At 43.7% G+C, this 17,933-nt stretch overlaps 1 protein-coding gene across 1 annotated transcript in view; it reads right to left on the reverse strand.

The window, feature by feature from the left end:
• Positions 1–17,933, reverse strand: part of LOC310738682 (craniofacial development protein 2-like) — a 75,812-nt gene that overhangs the window by 42,853 nt on the left and 15,026 nt on the right. The gene's annotated exons all lie outside the window — the stretch shown is intronic.

A 17,933-nucleotide genomic window follows, 5' to 3' on the forward strand; every position in this document is an offset into this window, starting at 1 on the left:
ATTCTTTTAGCCAGGGTAATCCGTCCGTCTAGGTCAGATGGTAGCTCCCAGCCCATGTCACTCATTATGCCTGAAACCTGAGTCATATATACGTTCACATGAATGTACTGGAAGCTGACCTGAGTTCATCTTAGTTAAGCGTGAGCCGTTTGCATGTTTGCGTGTTGTTCGATGTTCGCAATGCAAGAATTACTTGTATTGCAAGTTAAAGTCAAGTCAAGTCAAGTGTATTTCTATAGCACTTTTCACAATGGACAATGTCTCAAAGCAGCTTTACAGAATTTAAGAGTGAAGGTGAACAATGGGTATTTACCCCTTATGAGCAGCCATGGTGACTGTGGCAAGAAAAAACTCCCTAAGATGTTCATAAGGAAGAAACCTTGGGAGGACCAGACACAAAAGGGGAACCCATTCTCATTTCGGTGATATCAAGAGTGTAATTATAAATATTTAAAATGATACAAAACACAGGAGAGTGAGAACCAACATGAGTACCAGAGTGTAAAATTGTGAGTAATGTCCTTTCCACAGTCTTATACAGTCATTTGAGATTTTGGAACCAGGACCTACTGAGCAATGTATAAAATAGCTCAACATTTAAGCTCATAGATCCAACACCAGCGTCTCCATGCCAGAGCCTTCAAACACTCAAAGAGGTCCAATGTCCAACTCTACATGAAGTGGAATAAAAATGGTGCTAGTACGTCTCTAGATGGTTCAGTATGTTTGTGGGGTCGGCATCTATATAAGGTCCTTATTTCCCTTCACTCAGGGTCTGATCTACCAGTTATGACTATAGATCACCTGGACCTTTTACATCTCTGGTTCCCTGTGCTTCACCTGGACTTTCTACCTCTCTGGTTCCCTGTGCTTCCATCCTTCCTGTGCTTCCATGTTTCCTGTGCTATCATGCTTCCATGCTTCTGGCTACGTGTCTAAGGAGCACTCAGTTAGGTTAACCATTTGCTACAGTCCCATCTGAAGCACCCTTCTGTTTGCATGTTTAGACCAAATAAAGACAATCTGTTTTACTTCCGGTTTCTGATTTGTGGCCTGTGCGTGACAATTAACAAGCACAAGCAGATAATATGCATTTGATCAAATGTACTGGAGCACAAGGTTAAGATATGTGATGCATTATGTATAGGCCTTGTTAAAAAAGAAAATTATTTGTAAAAAACGAATTCTAGCATGTTAAAAGACTGGATAGTCAAGTCAGTCAAGTCAAGTTTATTTGTATAGCGCTTTTCACAACAGACATTGTCTCAAAGCAGCTTTACAGAAATCAACAGTCAAGGTGAATGGTGTGTGTTTATCCCTGATGAGCAGCCATGGCGACTGTGGCAAGGAAAAACTCCCTTAGATGTAATGAGGAAGAAACCTTGAGAGGAACCAGACTCAAAAGGGGAACCCATCCTCATTTGGGTGACATCAAGAGTTTGTACATAAATATTTCAACAATACAGAACACTGAAGAGTGAAAACTAACATTACAGGAGAAAAAGATTATAAGTAAATGTTCTTTCAACAGTCTTTGGTATAAAAGTAGGAGCTACTGAGCTCAACATTTGTGATCATCACAGATCCAGCATCAGCTTCTAAATGCCAGAGCCTTTAAACACTCCAGGAGGTCCAATGTCAAACTCCACACATGCAGTGGGATTCAATTGGCACTGGTACGTCTCTAGATGGTTCAGGATGTTTGCAGGTTTGGCATCTACTTCTTTAAAGTCCATAATCATCATGAGGTGGGACGTGACTGGAGCTGTCCAACCTCAGGATGCCTCGGGATGGGGAGAGAAAGAGAATCAGTGGAGAGGAATTAGCGTAGCTGCTGTTCATGATATTAACAGCACAAGTTGATAATGTGCATGTGATCAGATGTTCTGGAGCACAAGGTTGTGATGTGATGTGTGTGATGTGTGTTATGTGTAGGCTTTGCTAAAAAAGATATGTTTTTAATCTGCACTTAAACTGGGAGAGTGTATCTGAACCCCGAACACTGTCAGGAAGACTATTCCAGAGTTTAGGAGCTAAATGTGAAAATGCTCTACCGCCTTTAGTGGACTTTGCTATTCTAGGAACTACTAGAAGCCCAGAGTTTTGAGATCTCAGGGAGCGTGACGGATTGTAGCGTGTTAAAAGACTGGAGAGATACATGGAGATAAACCATTTAGTGCTTTATAAGTGAGTAGCAGTAGTTTGTAGTCTATTCGAAACTTAATAGGAAGCCAATGTAGGGACGATAAGATCGGGGTTATGTGGTCATATTTTATTGACCTTGTAAGAACTCTTGCTGCCGCATTCTGGACTAACTGAAGCTTGTTTATTAATGACGCAGGACATCCACCTAGTAACGCATTACAGTAGTCTATTCTGGAGGTCATAAACGCATGGACGAGCTTCTCTGCATCAGATATAGACAACATATTTCTTAGCTTGGAAATATTTCTAAGGTGAAAGAAGCTGTTTTTGTAACTTGGTTGATATGATTTTTAAAAGATAAGTTGCTCTAAAATAACTCCCAGGTCTTTTACTGTTGAACTAGTGGTTACAGAACATCTGTCTAACTGCAGGTTAAGATGCTGGAGCTTCTGTATACTAGTTTTTGGGCCGATGAGCAAAATCTCCGTTTTATCAGAATTTAAAAGTAGAACGTTATGGGTCATCCAATCTCTTATTTCCTTAACACACTCAGTTATTCGGGTTAATTCAAGTCAAGTCAAGTCAAGTTTATTTGTATAGCGCTTTTCACAACAGACATTGTCTCAAAGCAGCTTTACAGAAAACAACAGTGAAGGTGAATGGTGTGCGTTTGTCCCTGATGAGCAAGCCGATGTGGCAAGGAAAAACTCCCTTAGATGATATGAGGAAGAAACCTTGAGAGGAACCAGACTCAAAGGGGAACCCATCCTCATATGGGTGACAATTGAGCTATATCGCCTGGTTTAGATGAGATATATAGTTGGGTATCATCAGCATAACAATGAAAGCTAATTCCATGCATTCTAATAATATTGAGGATAAGGTCTATGTTGTTAGCCATTTTATCAAGATCATTAGTAGTTATGAGTTTAGTGTGAAATTGAGATAAATCAGGCAGGTTATTTATCAATCTGTCCTTAGTGGTCGGAACAGTAGTCCTACCAGGTCGATAGCGTGGTGCAACACGGCTAATCTGCTCTACCGGTAGTGTGTACAGTATAAGATAATTGTCTGTGATGTCATCACTCTGAGGTAAAATATCTATAATCAGTGACGTCTGCTCCGTGGGATATTATTAAGTCTAATGTGTGGTTAAACCGATGAGTTGCTCTGGTGACGTTTTGTTTAACCCCAAAAGAGTTTAATAAATCGACAAATGATAATCCTAGAGCATCGTTTACATCATCTACATGAATATTAAAATCTCCTACAAGCAGCACTTTATCAAAATCGATCAAGAGGTCTGAAAGAAAACAAGCAAACTCTTAAAGAAAATCAGCGTAGGGTCCTGGGGGTCTGTACACGGTGACCAGAGCGAGTTTTCTATGTATGTCTGAAAGTACAATTTTAAGAACGAGCACTTCAAATGATTTAAAGCTGAATCCTAATCTCTGACTAACATCAAGAGAGGCACTATAAATGGTTCCTACACCCCCCCTCTTGTGTATTTATTTCTTGGTTTTACTACATGAGGAATAGATACGGTTTCTATAAACTGGGCTGTGTGTGAACTTGTAACTATTTGGTCTGTTGTATGCATTTTCTCATAGTTGAAAATTCCTGATGTCTTACCAGTCAGATGGTGTGAAGTATCCTAGAGATGTTATCTGATAGCACTGCTGCTCCAACTTTGCTGGGGTGCAGGCCATCAGGGCGGAAGAACCTAGGACGCTCCCAGAAACAGTTCCAGTTATTAATAAAGGGAAGTTTGTGCTCTCGACACCATGACTGGATAGATACATGGGAGCCAAACCATTTAGTGTTTTGTAGGTAAGTAGCAGAAGTTTGTAGTTAATTTGAAACTTAACAGGTAGCCAGTGTAGAGATGAGAAGATTGGGGTTGTATGATCATATTTTCTCGACCTTGTGTGAACTCTGGCTGCTGCATTCTGGACTGTCTGTAGCCTGTTTATTAATGATGCAGGAAATCCACTCAGTAATGCATTACAATGGTCCAGTCTGGAGGTCTTGAATGCGTACGTACGGCTTGTGGTCTCAGAACACAACCCTGGGCTTGTTTTCCAGTGACTGGACGTTGGCTAACAGGAAACTAGGTAAGGGAGCGCGGTGTGCGCGTGCCCTCAGCCTGTTCCTGACGCCAGCTCATTTCCCTCGTGGACGCCGGTATGGGTGCCGTCCTTTGTTCTCCCTCAGGATCTCTCTCGGCCAGCATGGGTCCGGGTTTAAAAACGATAGATATGAGTGGCTCTGTCATATCTAATGATGTCCATTTTGTGTAGATGGAACTGTAACTAATTAAATAAAAGTATAAAATAAACAACAAAAGAGAAAACGTAGCCGGAGCATTCGTGACGCCAGCCGACCTCACCGGCGACATCTTGGGCAGTCCCTTCAGCACGAAGCAAGAGCGGTCATACCAACCGCTAAATATCAGCGGGACTCCAGTGGAGAGAGTGGACAGTTTCCGGTTCCTAGGTGTTCACATTACACAGGACCTGTTTTGGTCCTGTCATACCCACACCCTGGTGAAGAAGGCCTGGCAGCGTCTGTACCATCTAACACGCTTAAGGGACTTTAAACTAACCTCTCAGGTGCTAAAGACCTTCTACACCTGCACCATTGAGAGCGTTCTGACGGGTAGCATCACTTCCTGGTTCGGGAACAGCACCATGCAGGACAGACGAGCCCTCCAGAGGGTGGTGCATTAAGCTGAACGTACCATCCACACCGAGCTCCCTAACCTGCAGGACATCTACAGCACGCGGTGCCGGACCAGGGCCAGGAAGATTATGAAGGACCTCAGCCAGCCCAACAATGGACTCTTTTCTTTGTTACGTTCAGTGAAACGCTTCCGCTCCCTGAAAGTGAACACAGAGAGAATAAGGAGGAGCTTCTTCCTGCAGGCCATTCGGAATTTAAACCAGGAAACAGCCAGGATCTAAAAACTGGATCTAAAAGCTGGTCACTCTCTCTCCATCATCACACTTCTGCATATATTTTTATTTTCATTTTTTTCTTGAACTACAACACTTAATCCCTGGACAGTCACTTTAACTGTGGATTTGCACGGCACAGTGCACTTTATACCACACCATACCGCACACGTTCACTTTAAAGACAATCACATCAACCACTTAATGTGATTACTGTTTACTGTAAATAAGTATACCCTGTATATACAATTCTCCTATTTTTCATATATATATATATATATATATATATATATATATATATATATATATATATATATATATATATATATATATATATCCTTATCTTTATATATTTTATATTTTACATAGTTTATTGGTTTTATTTATCTGCCTTCTTTTTCCCTTGTTTTATTTCTTCCCCCCACCCTATTCCCTCATGCCGGTCAGTCGTATAAATCATTTCACTGCATGTCGTACTCTGTATGTATGTTTATGTGACGAATAAAATTTTATTTGATACGTTCAACATTATGTTAGGCGAAAGTGAATGAGGCGGAAGCCCGAATCACCAGCAAACAGAGTTAAATGAAAAACAGTCGCAGAGCAAACACACAGAGTCCAACAAAGACAATAACGGACGCTGGAGTGGAGTGAGTGAAGTGCTTATATGGGTGTGTGTGTGTGTGTGTGTGTGTGTGTGTAACGAGAGACAGGTGTGTGGAATCATTATGATGGCAAGGAGATCGATGGCGCGCACGGGAGAAGAAGCAGGGTGCTTCCTGACACCTTAACACACACACACTGGTTTACTGTTTACATAAGGGATATACTTCACTGAACAAGACCCTCAACTTTTAAATGACAAATCCATATACAAATGTCCTCATTTAATCTCTAGGGACCCTGTCCACACCCAGCCCATGTGAGTGTGAGAGGTTTACTTAACATCCAGAAGAACAAAGAACAAAGGTGTACATTGTACAGTATGTGGGATTATTTACAATGTTCTCATGAATATGTAATGAAAAGTAAGTTGTCATAATTAAAATCAGTTCATTTGAATGTAATTTATGTTGTTGTCTCATAATCTGTTTATGTCTTTCCTTCATCTTCACTCGTGATGTTTTTGACCTTTTTTATGGTTTTTGGTTTGTAGTTCAGAAGTGACGCTAAAAACAAAATTAATTATAAATTAAAAAAAAAAAACTTTTTTTGACTGCTCCGATTAGGGGTCACCACAGCAGATCATCCATCTCCACACTACTCTGTCCTCTTTATCTGCCTCTTTCAAACCAACTACCTGCATGTCTTCCTTCACCACATCCATAAACTTCCTTCTTGGTCTTTCTCTTTTCCTCCTTCCAGGTGGCTCCAAGGTTTTGTGGGAGAACATGGGCAGGTTGAACACAGTTCAACGATTGCAGTGGACGAATAGTTTTCAGAGGAAGACCTGCGAGCAGAGAGCTGCAGTAGTCCAGATTTAAAATGACAAGAGACTGAACCGTCCAGGGTTGAAGGAGGAGGCCTGGAACAAACCGCCAAGAAACCAGGGAATGTCAGAAAGGACCCGAGGCGGAGCGACAACCTCTGCGAAGATCTTGAACAGGGCGACGCCCACTATGTAGAACAGAAACGGAGTGACAGCCCCTGCAGAGGCCTAGAGCGGAGCGACGCCCTTGGCAAAGAGCAACGCACTTGGCAAAGAGCGACGTCCTTGGCAGAGATCAGAGGCTGAGCGACGTCCTAGGCTGAGATCAGAGGCCGAGCGACGTCCTATGTGGAGAGCCTGGGTGGAGTGACAGCCATGGCGGAGCTTACAGGCTGGATGACGCCTCAGTGGAACACTGGAATGGAGCGGCATGCTCAGAGGAACTCTGGAACAGAGCGGCGTGCTCGGAGGAACTGAAGGTGCAGATGTGGTGATCTGCCGTTGTCATTATAAACATCCCCAGGAGTTGCCTACTGAAATCAGCGTAAGAGCCAAAATTGCCTTCCTTAGCGCTCCACAGCCTGCTAGCTCTAGAGAGAGCATCTTCAGACAGGAGGGAAATACAAAAGTTTTCGGTATTGGTCTGACCTCTGTCAGGGTACAGACCACGAACCGGAAGCAGGAGTAGCTCTATCATGTTTATTGAGGTAAATAGGGCACAACACAGAGTCAGAGAGCCTACATGGGTTGAGTCCGTAAAGCCGGTATAATCCTCGGAACAGGTACAATCCACAGGGATTGTAAATAATCCATGGCACATGAGTAATCCATGGAACCAGCAGGAAATGCTGGCAGTCTCAGGTTAGGTCGGTCACCGTAGCCATGAAGTAGGGCCGACAAGCATGAGATAGGAATGGAGGCTTATATGGAGGCTTGAATGGAGGCTTATATGGACAGCTAGACAGCTACCGAGGGGGGCGTGGCAGGTGTATCCCTGATACTGAACAAGCACCTAGGCAGCCTGTGTTTACAGAAATGGTCAAATCCATTCAGATTTTATAGAGAAGAAATCGACAAGAACAAGCCACATTAGCATCATGTAAGGAGAACGACAGTTGATTGTCCATAGTCACCCCAAGGTATTGCAGTGGCTAATGGGGAGAGCAGAGAGTTATGAAGAGTTATTCGGAGATCATGACCTGGAGGTTAATTACCTGGGATGACCAGCAGTTGTGTTTTGCTGGGGTTGAGTTTTAGTTGATGAGCACTCATCCATGAAGATATGTGGTACCTAAAGAAGGGAAAGAAAAGATGAGTTGAGTGTTATAAGCATAGCAGTGGTAAGGCAACCCATGTGAGGATTTGACTTCACCAATAGAGTGGGTATAGAGTCAAGTCAAGTCAAGAGGCTTTTATTGTCATTTTTACTATACACAGTGGTACACAGTACACAGTAAAAATGAAACAACGTTCCTCCGGAACCCTGGTGCTACACTAAACAACAACAGCATAGAGCTACAACACAAACATAAAGTGCATCGAGTGCAACCTGATGCAAACAGTGCAAAAAAAAAAAAACAGTACAGACAGACAGTGCAGACAGACAACACAAGACAAGACAAAAGACAAAAAAAAAGCATAGCGCCGACTAGTAAACCTACTCTATACTTGATTATACAGTACTGTGTAAGGAGAAATGTAAAAACTATACCCAGGAGAGAATACAAACAGAACAGAACAGAACAGAACAATGTAGTGCAAAAAAAAAAACAGCAGCAAGGAGGTGCAAAGACAGCATGTAAACATTCTACTGTAATACAAGGTGCGAGTATAAATAATAATAAATAGATAAGTGGTGGTGGAGTGGATCGAGATGAGTGATGATTGTGTTTAGTCCAGGTTGTACAGTTCGGAAACACACATTTGAGTGAGTGTGTGCAAGTTCTGTTTCAGTTCTGTGTGTTGAGAAGCCTGATGGCTTGTGGAAAGAAACTGTTGCACAGTCTTGTTGTGATGGCCCGAATGCTTCGGAACCATTTTCCTGATGGTAGGAGTGTGAAAAGTGTGTGTGACGGGTGTGTGTGATCATCCACAATGCTGGTTGCTTTGCGGATGCAGCGTGTGGTGTAAATGTCCATAATAGAGGGGAGAGAGACTCCGAGGATCTTCTCAGCTGTTCTTACTAGCCGCTGTAGGGTCTTGCGATCCGAGACGGTGCAATTCCCAAACCAGGCAGTGATGCAGCTGCTCAAGATGCTCTCAATGGTCCCTCTGTAGAACATGGTCAGGATGGGGGGAGGGAGGTGGGCTTTCCTCAGCCTTCTCAGGAAGTAGAGACGCTGTTGGGCTTTCTTGGTGATGGAGCTGGTGTTAAGTGACCAGGTGAGGTTGTCTGCCAGATGAACACCAAGGAATTTGGTGCTCTTGACATTCTCCACAGAGGATCCATCAATAATCAGTGGAGATTGGTCGCACTGTGCTTTCCTGAAGTCCACAACCATCTCCTTCGTTTTGTCCACGTTCAAAGACAGGTTGTTTGCTCCACACCAGGCAGTTAACCGTTGCACCTCCTCTCTATATGCTGAATCGTCGTTCTTGCTGATTAGACCCACCACGGTCGTGTCATCGGCAAACTTGATGATATGATTCGAGCTGTGCGTTGGTGCACAGTCGTGAGTCAGCAGAGTGAACAGTAGTGGACTGAGCACACAGCCCTGAGGGACTCCAGTGCTCAGTTTGGTGGTGCTGGAGATGCTGTTCCCAATCCGGACTGAATGAGGGCTCTCAGTCAGGAAGTCCAGGATCCAGTTGCAGAGGGAGGTGTTCAGGCCCAGAAGGATTAACTTCTTAATCAGGGGTTGAGGAATGATTGTGTTGAATGCTGAGCTGAAATCAATGAACAGCATTCGTACATATGAGTCCTTGTTATCCAGGTGGGTGAGGACCAGATGGAGGGTTGTGGGGATGGCATCGTCCGTGGAATGGTTTGGACGATACGCAAACTGCATGGGGTCCAGTGAGGGTGGAAGCTGTGTCTTGATGTGCCTCATGACGAGCCTCTCGAAGCACTTTATCACAATGGGAGTGAGCGCGACGGGACGATAGTCATTGAGGCAGGAGACAGTCGATTTCTTCGGCACAGGAACGATGGTCGTTGACTTGAGGCACGTGGGAACAACGTTGCTGCTCAGGGAGATGTTGAAGATGTCAGTGAAGACATCTGCTAGTTGTTCTGCACATTCCCTGAGCACTCTGCCAGGAATGTTGTCAGGTCCAGCAGACTTCCGTGGGTTAACTCTGCATAAAGTTTTCCTCACTTCAGCTGTGGTTAGACAGAGCACCTGGTCAGTGGGAGGAGGGATGGTCTTCCTCGCCACCATGTTGTTCTCTACCTCAAACCGGGCGTAGAAGTCGTTCAGCGCATCTGGGAGGGAGGCGTCACGGTCACAAGCAGGTGATGTGGTTTTGTAATTCGTGAAGGCAGAGTCTGTTTGTTTCAACAGCGCACGCACATTTGCAGTCATCCACGGCTTCTGGTTGGAGCGTGTAGTGATGGTCTTGGAGACGGTCACATCATCAACGCACTTGCTGATGTAGCAGGTCACTGATGACGTGTACTCCTCCAAGTTGATGGAATCGCCATTGGTTGCAGCCTCTCTAAACATGTCCCAGTCAGTGCACTTAAAACAGTCCCGAAGAGCAGAAGTAGCTCCATCTGGCCAGGTTTTCACCTGTTTAAGAACTGGTTTAGAGCGTCTGATGAGCGGTCTGTATGCTGGAATTAACATAACAGAGTAGTGTTTGTGTAAACAAGATCCAGCGTGTTCGCTCCTCTCGTTGCAAAGTCCACATGCTGATGGAGTTTAGGAAGCACAGTCCTGAGATTCACATGGTTGAAATCTCCGGCGATAATAAACAATCCGTCGGGGTGAGCATTCTGCAGGTCGCTAATAGCGCAGTAGAGTTCACACAGTGCCTCCTTAGCATTAGCACTGGGAGGAATGTACACTCCGACGATGTAAACAGTGGTGAATTCCCGTGGTAAAAAAAATGGTCTGCATCTAACAGTCACAAACTCCACTAGCGATGAGCAGTAGCATGAAACAAGCACAGAGTTCTTGCACCATTCTGTTTTGATATAAACACACACGCCACCACCGCGAGTCTTACCGCACAGAGCTGCATTTCTGTCGGCTCGAAAAACGGTTAGCCAGTCTAGCTGGATGGTGGCTTCCGGAACTTTGTCGCTGAGCTACGTCTCCGTGAAAACAAAGATGCAACAGTCTCTTAAATCTCGCCGTGTGGTCGGATGTAGTCCAGTTTATTATCCAGGGAGTAGACGTTGGAAAGAAGAATGGACGGGAGAGCCGGCCGGCTAGGGTTAGCATTTAGCCTAGCACGGACACCTGACCGCTTGCCGCGCTTCCGCTTCCTCGAACAGCGCTTTCGATGTCTCCTCTCTCGGCCACCGGCATCAGGTAACACCGAGGGCTGGGGGCCTGGTCTTTGTGGCCGAGGTCGCAGCAAGCACAGGTCACGAAGGTGGTTGATAATATCATCATGCAGATTATTGGTTGCATGATGCCTGTACTGTAGCAGTGTCTGGTGGTCATACACATGAACACAGCTGACTCTGGTGTCCATGTATTGTGGAAGGTCGGGCTAAATATGGTGAAAGCACCATTTTTGGATCCGGAGAGGCCGCTGCGAGCTACTGCCGTGCCGCCATCTTGGATACTTAGTGAGGATACTTGGATACTTAGAGAGACAATAGTGGAGAGTCTGTGTGGGGAAGATGTGGACCTCCTCCACGTTACCTGGTATGAGACATTTCGGGTAGGAAGCAAACCATTCCCATGCTGCTCCACGGATACTGAAGCTCCTGAGGGTAGACAGAGTCATGGTTGACTGTGTTGAATGCTGCAGTTCAAGGAGGATAAGTACAGATGACAGTTTGGCTAATCAAGCAGTATGTCATTTCTCTGAGACAGCTAAAAGGGCTGTCCCTGTGGAATGTGCCACTTTGAAGCTAAACTTTTTTGGATCGTGGAAGTTGTTCTGTGTGATATAGACAGACAGTTGGAAAGAAATGAGAGAAGTGATAACGGTCTGTAGTTATTGATGTCTGATGGATCCAGAGCAGGTTTCTTTAAGATGGGAATAACCCTAACTTGCTTGAAGGTAGTTGCCACATGGTGAGATATTAAGGACCGGTTGATGATGATCATGGAGATAAACGGCAGGAGGTCTTGTGATATAGTCTGAAGTGTAGATGAAGATATTAGATCCAGAGGGCAGGTGGTGAAACTGAAAGATTGGATGACCTGTTGGGTATCTCATCTTTTGCTATGGTTGTAAACCTTGACAATTAAGGAGTAGGGGATTCCTAGCAATGTAATGTAGTCATTGTTGAGGAGGTGAAGGTCTGGCAGATTTCCATAATCTTTTTATCATAGATGGAGGCAAAGTCTTCAGCAGTCAGGGATAATGAATCAGGTGGAGCAGGGGGGTTGAGAATTGAGAGATGTTGTGGAGCTTATGAGGATCTTGTGCAGAGGCCTCAAGCCTTTCTTTGTAGAAGGCAGTCTTAGCAGAAGTCACATCCGAATAAAAAATTTGTCAATGTGTCACTTCTCTGCTGATCTGAGTTCTTGCCAATCCGATTACTGCACAAGATTCTGACAGCCAGGGGGTGGGACAAGAAGTCTTCTTGGGTTTCTTGTTTGGGGGCAAATAAAGTCCATGGTCGAGGAGAGAGAGGAGAGAAAAGATTCAGTGGCAAAGTCCAAGGGTAGAGAGGAAAGAGTACAGAAATCTACAGGGGAGGGTGAGGCTGAGTGGAGGTTAGGACAGATAGGAGAGATGTTGGAAATTGTTTGTAGGTAGTATAGAAAGAGTGATTGTAAAGTAAACCAGGTGATGATCAGAAATTTGAAGTTAGAGAGCAGTCGTGTCTGTAGCTGGTGTAGGGCAAATTAAAACCAGGACATTTCCTCCCTTCTGTGTGATAGGGCAGCTGTTAAATGTCAAGAAGAGAAAGTATTCACAAAACTCAGGAGGCATGATGACTGAATTTGTCTGATGGGAGGTTGAAGGCACCAAGAACTGTCAGAGGAGTGCTGTCAAAATGGAAAGTGCTGAGTAGTCAAGTTTATTTCTAAAGCGCTTTTCACAATGGACATTGTCTCTGTCCGTCTCTTCTAGGAAGTCTCCAAGTGGGCCAAGAGGGGGGTATTATTACCACAATATCTCTGCAGAGCTGCTTTGACACAATCTCTATTGTTAAAAATGTTCTACAAATAAACACAATTGATTTGCACATGTGGATGGACACATGGACAAATTATTTTTTGACATTTTCTTTATTGTAGTAGTTATGACAATAAGGCTGCATATGTTGTAGTATTTCTGGCTATGCAGCTATGGGAAATGTATAATAATAGTTATTATAATACTCATTATAATAGTTCACCCTAAAGGTAGCAAAAGCAAGGACTGTTTATTTCTGTACCCACTGTAGCTAAGCCTGCGGCAACACTGACAATAAAAGCATCTCTGAGACGGTATATGGATAACAACCTTGTCAGAAATAAGCACAGAAGGAACACATCTTGTGCTAAGTTATGTTGGAGTGTAAGAATTTGATAATTGCTTTGAATCATTGTCAGATTTTGACTGGAGGCCTACTCTACATGCGGGAAATTCAGAATTGGGTCAGGTCTTGTTTTGTTGTTAAGCCAAAAGCCACAGACATTTACTGGCAGGCATGCTAGAATTTTTACCAGTACTCATAGACACACCTTTCAGTGGATACCCTCGAACACCACATTACTGGTTCTGCTTAGCTTGCCTGATTCCTTCTCCATGTCTGCTATGAATGCATTCCTCTGATTCACTGGTAGAAAGGTTGTTCTCATCATTAGTTAAGTCAAGAGGCTTTTATTGTCGTTTCTACTATACACAGTGGTACACGGTACACAGTAAAAACCAGTGTTGGGCAGTAACGCGTTATTAGTAACGCGTTACCGGTAACGCGTTACTTTTAACAGTAACTAATACTGTAACGCGTTACTTTTAAAAATAAAGTAACTCCGTTACCGTATGGTGCGTTACCCGTTACTTTTTTAAATGAATACATTTCGGCTGAAGTGTAGCCTACAGTCTAAACTATTTGCAGCAGAGACGCACTGTAGGATTGGTGGATCACCCTCTGTATACACGCGAAGACGCACTGTGGGCGTGTCTCTATTTATTCGGGTCTGTGCGGCAGTAATGGCGAGTGGAGGCAAGAGCAAGACGAGTTTCTCAAAGTGGAAATATGCTCATTATTTCACTTTAGTTGAGTATAAAGACAAAAACTTTTAAGACAAATGTAAATGCTGTGTCTTTCTGGTTCGAAGCTCGTATCTACTGCGATAAACAGCAACTCCAATCTGTAGAAGCTCCTCCAGGAACTTCATGCTAGAAGCTAGAAGCTAACCCGGTGTTCTGTTCTGCATTGTTGATAGTTTTCATACTTCAGCTGTGAAAGGAACATTTTTAAGAGCTCAACACAACAGCTTTTATGATGCAGAAGCCACTTTAGTTTTTCATTCTGAATATATTATTCAGCTTGTTTTGTTGTTTATTTCAGAAATCCTTGTGATATATTCAGTTTGTGCTGCTCTGACTTAAATAAAAGTGTTTAAAAATTACTTTGTGTTTAAGTCAGTTTTGTGTTTTTATAGACCATAACGCATAAAAGGGCATTATTGGGAACATTAAAGAAGGTTCTTTAAAAAAGTAACTAAAAAGTTACCTTTAACAGTAACGCATTACTTTTGGTGAAAGTAATCAACAAAGTAACTAAGTTACCCTTTGAATGAAGTAACGAGTAACTGTAACTAGTTACTATTTTTTAGTAACTAGCACAACACTGGTAAAAACCGAGACAACGTTCCTACAGAACCCTGGTGCTACACTAAACAACATAAAGCTACAACACAACATAAAGCTACATAAAGTGTGCAAACAGTGCAGACTACAAACAGTACAAACAGACAGACAACACAAGACAATACAAATACAACAAAATAGCGCAGACTAGTAAACCTACTGTATACTTTGAATATACATTACTGTGCAAAGAGAACTATAGAAACTATAACCAATAATTATATGTAAACAAACACAATGCAGTACAAAAACAGCAATAGCAGCAGTTGAGAGATGCAAAAAACAGCATGTAAACAGTGTGATATGGTTAAGTTTAAATAATAATTCATAAATAGTGGTGGAATGAGTAATGTGTGTGTGTGTGTGTGTGTGTGTGCGTGTGTGTGTGTGTGTGTGTGTGTGTGTGTGTGTGTGTGTGTGTGTGTGTGTGTGAGTTTCAGTTCAGTTCTGTGTATTGAGGAGCCTAATGGCTTGCGGGAAAAAGCTGGATGTGACGGCCCGAATGCTTTGGAACCGCTTTTCTGATGGCAGGAGGCTGTGTGTATGAGGGGTGTGTGGGGTCGGCCACAATGCTGTTGGCTTTCAGATGCAGCGTGTGGTGTAAATGTCCATGATAGAGGGGAGAGAGACTCCGATGATCTTCCCAGCTGTCCTAACTATCCTTGCGGTTCTTGGAGTCCGGGACGGTGCAGTTCCCAAACCAGCCAGTGATGCAACTGCTCAAAATGTTCTCAATGGTCCCTCTGTAGAACATTGTCAGGATCAGTGGAGGGAGATGAGCTTTGCTCAGCCTTCTCAGGAAGTAGAGACATTGCTGGGCTTTCTTGGTGATGGAGCTGGTGTTGAGTGACCAGGTGAGGTTATCCACCAGATGAACACCAGGGAATTTGGTGCTCTTGACGATCTTCACTGAGATCCATCGATGTTCAGTGGAGAATGGTCACTCTGTGCTCTCCTAAAGTCCACAACCATCTCTTTAGTTTTGTCAACATTCAGATACAGGCTGTTTGCTTCACACCAGGCTGGTAAATGGTGCACCTCCTCTCTGTATGCTGACTCGTATTTCTTGCTGATGAGACCCACCACACTCGTGTTATTGGCAAACTTGACAATGTGGTTCGAGCTGTGCATTGCTACCCAGTCGTGAGTCAGCAGAGTGAACAGCAGTGGGCTGAGCACACAGCCCTGATGTGCCCCAGTGCTCAGTGTGGTGGTGCTGGAGATGCTGTTCCCAATCCGGACTGACTGAGGTCTTCCAGTCAGGAAGTCCAGGATCCAGTTGCAGAGAGAATTGTTTAGGCCCAGTAGGCTCAGCTTCTCAATCAAGTACTGAGGGATGATTGTGTTGAATGCTTCAGCTCAGTCAATGAACAGCATGCATACATATGAGTCCTTGTTGTCCAGGTGGGTGAGGGCCAAATGGAGGGTTGTGGAGATGGCATCCTTCATGGAGCGATTTAGATGATACACAAACTGCATTGGGTCCAGGGAGGGTGGAAGCTGGGTTTTAATGTGCCTCATGACGAGTCCCTCCAAGCAATTCATCACGATGGGTGTGAGCACGACGGGATGATAGACATTGAGGCAGGAGACAGTAAACATGGGAACAATGGTCATTGTCTTGTGGTACGTAGGAACAACATTGCTACATAGGGAGATGTTGAAGATGTCTCTAAAGACATCTGCTTCTGTTCTGCACATTCCCTGAGCACTCTGCCAGGAATGTTGTCTGGTCCAGCAGACTTCAGTGGGTTAACTCTACATAGAGTTTTCCTCACTTCAGCTATGGTTAGACAGAGCACCTGGTCACTGGGAGGAGGGTGGTCTTCCTTGCCTTCACGTTGTTCTGTACTTTAAAACTTCTGTACTTCTGTACTGTAATCGCTTGGATACCCTGCCACATGCGTCGGGTGTCTCTGCTGTCCTGGAAGTGGTTTTGGATTTTCTTTGCGTGTGCACGCTTCCCCTCTCTGATGGCATGGGACAGTTTGGCCCTTGTTGTTCTTAACGCCGTCTTGTCCCTTGCTCTGATGGCAGAGTCTCTTTGTTTCAGCAGCGTATGCACTTTTGCAGTCATTTATGGCTCCTGGTTGGAGCATGTAGTGATGGTCTTTGAGATGGTCACGTCATCAACGCACTTGCTGATGAATCTGGACACTGGTGACGTGTACTCCTCCAAGTTGATGGACTCGCCATTGGTTGCAGCCTCGCTAAACATGTCCCAGTCAGTGCACTCAGTCTTGTAGAGCAGAAGTGGCTCCTGCTGGCCAGGTTTTCACCTGTTTCAGAACCAGTTTAGCCACACCTTGAGCAACATCCCAAACAAACACCATTCTAATGTATATATAGAGAGAGATCAATCTGATATATTTGTTTTAAGTAAAATAGGCAGCTCAGTGGTCACTGTTCAAATGGTTGTCAGTTTAAATCCCAGTACCACAACCTGCCACTGCTTGGCCCTTGAGCAAGGCCCTAAATCCTCACTTGCTCAGATGTATAAACAAGATAATTGCAAGGTGTTCTGGAAGAAGTCATCTGCCAAATGTTGTTGTAATGTTATTGTAAATTTATAAGGTGGTCTTCCTGATCTCTTCTCGTCGCCCTGTGATCAAATATCTCTGTGGCAGATTTGGACAGTTTCATGCACTATTTCACGTTTGCTCTTTGTTATGGCTTGCTCTCCATTATGTAATTGCAGGTGTGGTAATGCACGTGGGTCAGAGTAACACCAGGTAGCACCATTAGTCTACACACTTTTTGATACGATCTTGTATAATGAATAAAGCTTTAGTGTTACCCACATGTGGAGGGGCTACATTTTGAGTCTGGTTCCTCACAAGGTTTTTGCCTCATACCAGCTCTGGGAGTTTTTTGCACTCACCACCACCACCACCACCTGTGACTCATTAGTGTTAAACGTGGAGAATAATTCATAGATTTACAATGTATATACATAATCTATATATCTCTGTAAAGCTGCATTGGGACAGTGACTCTCCTCAACCAGGGAGCTCCAGGACCCTTGCAGGATGTTGTCCCCTCAGAAATACCATCACGTACTGATGGATTCCAGTGAAGGGATCGTATAAACAATAAGATAAAGTTGTCAGACAATAATAAAGTCATTTAAAAGCCGCACATTTAATAAACCCATCATGTCGGTTTAGACCCTGGCAAAAAATTTTTTCAGTAATGGTCAAATGTTTGTATGTAAATATGAATTCAGATTGAAGTATTGTCCCCTGTTATAGATGAGGAAGTACAATTTTTAAACCTATAAACAGATTTCCTGTGTGTTTTTTTTCTAGTATACCTGGATTCTTGTCATGAAGATAATTACATGCTAGGTGTGAAGACTGGAAATGTTGTTACTGATAGACTAATAGGAATGTTTCCTAAATAAAGTGGGACAGTCCGATGATGTAACAGATCAGTATGTTAACACTGTTAGTTGTAGGAGGACTGCTATA

This window comes from Silurus aristotelis (genome assembly GCF_946808225.1).
Source record: "Silurus aristotelis genome assembly, chromosome: 2".
Classification (NCBI taxonomy): domain Eukaryota; kingdom Metazoa; phylum Chordata; class Actinopteri; order Siluriformes; family Siluridae; genus Silurus; species Silurus aristotelis.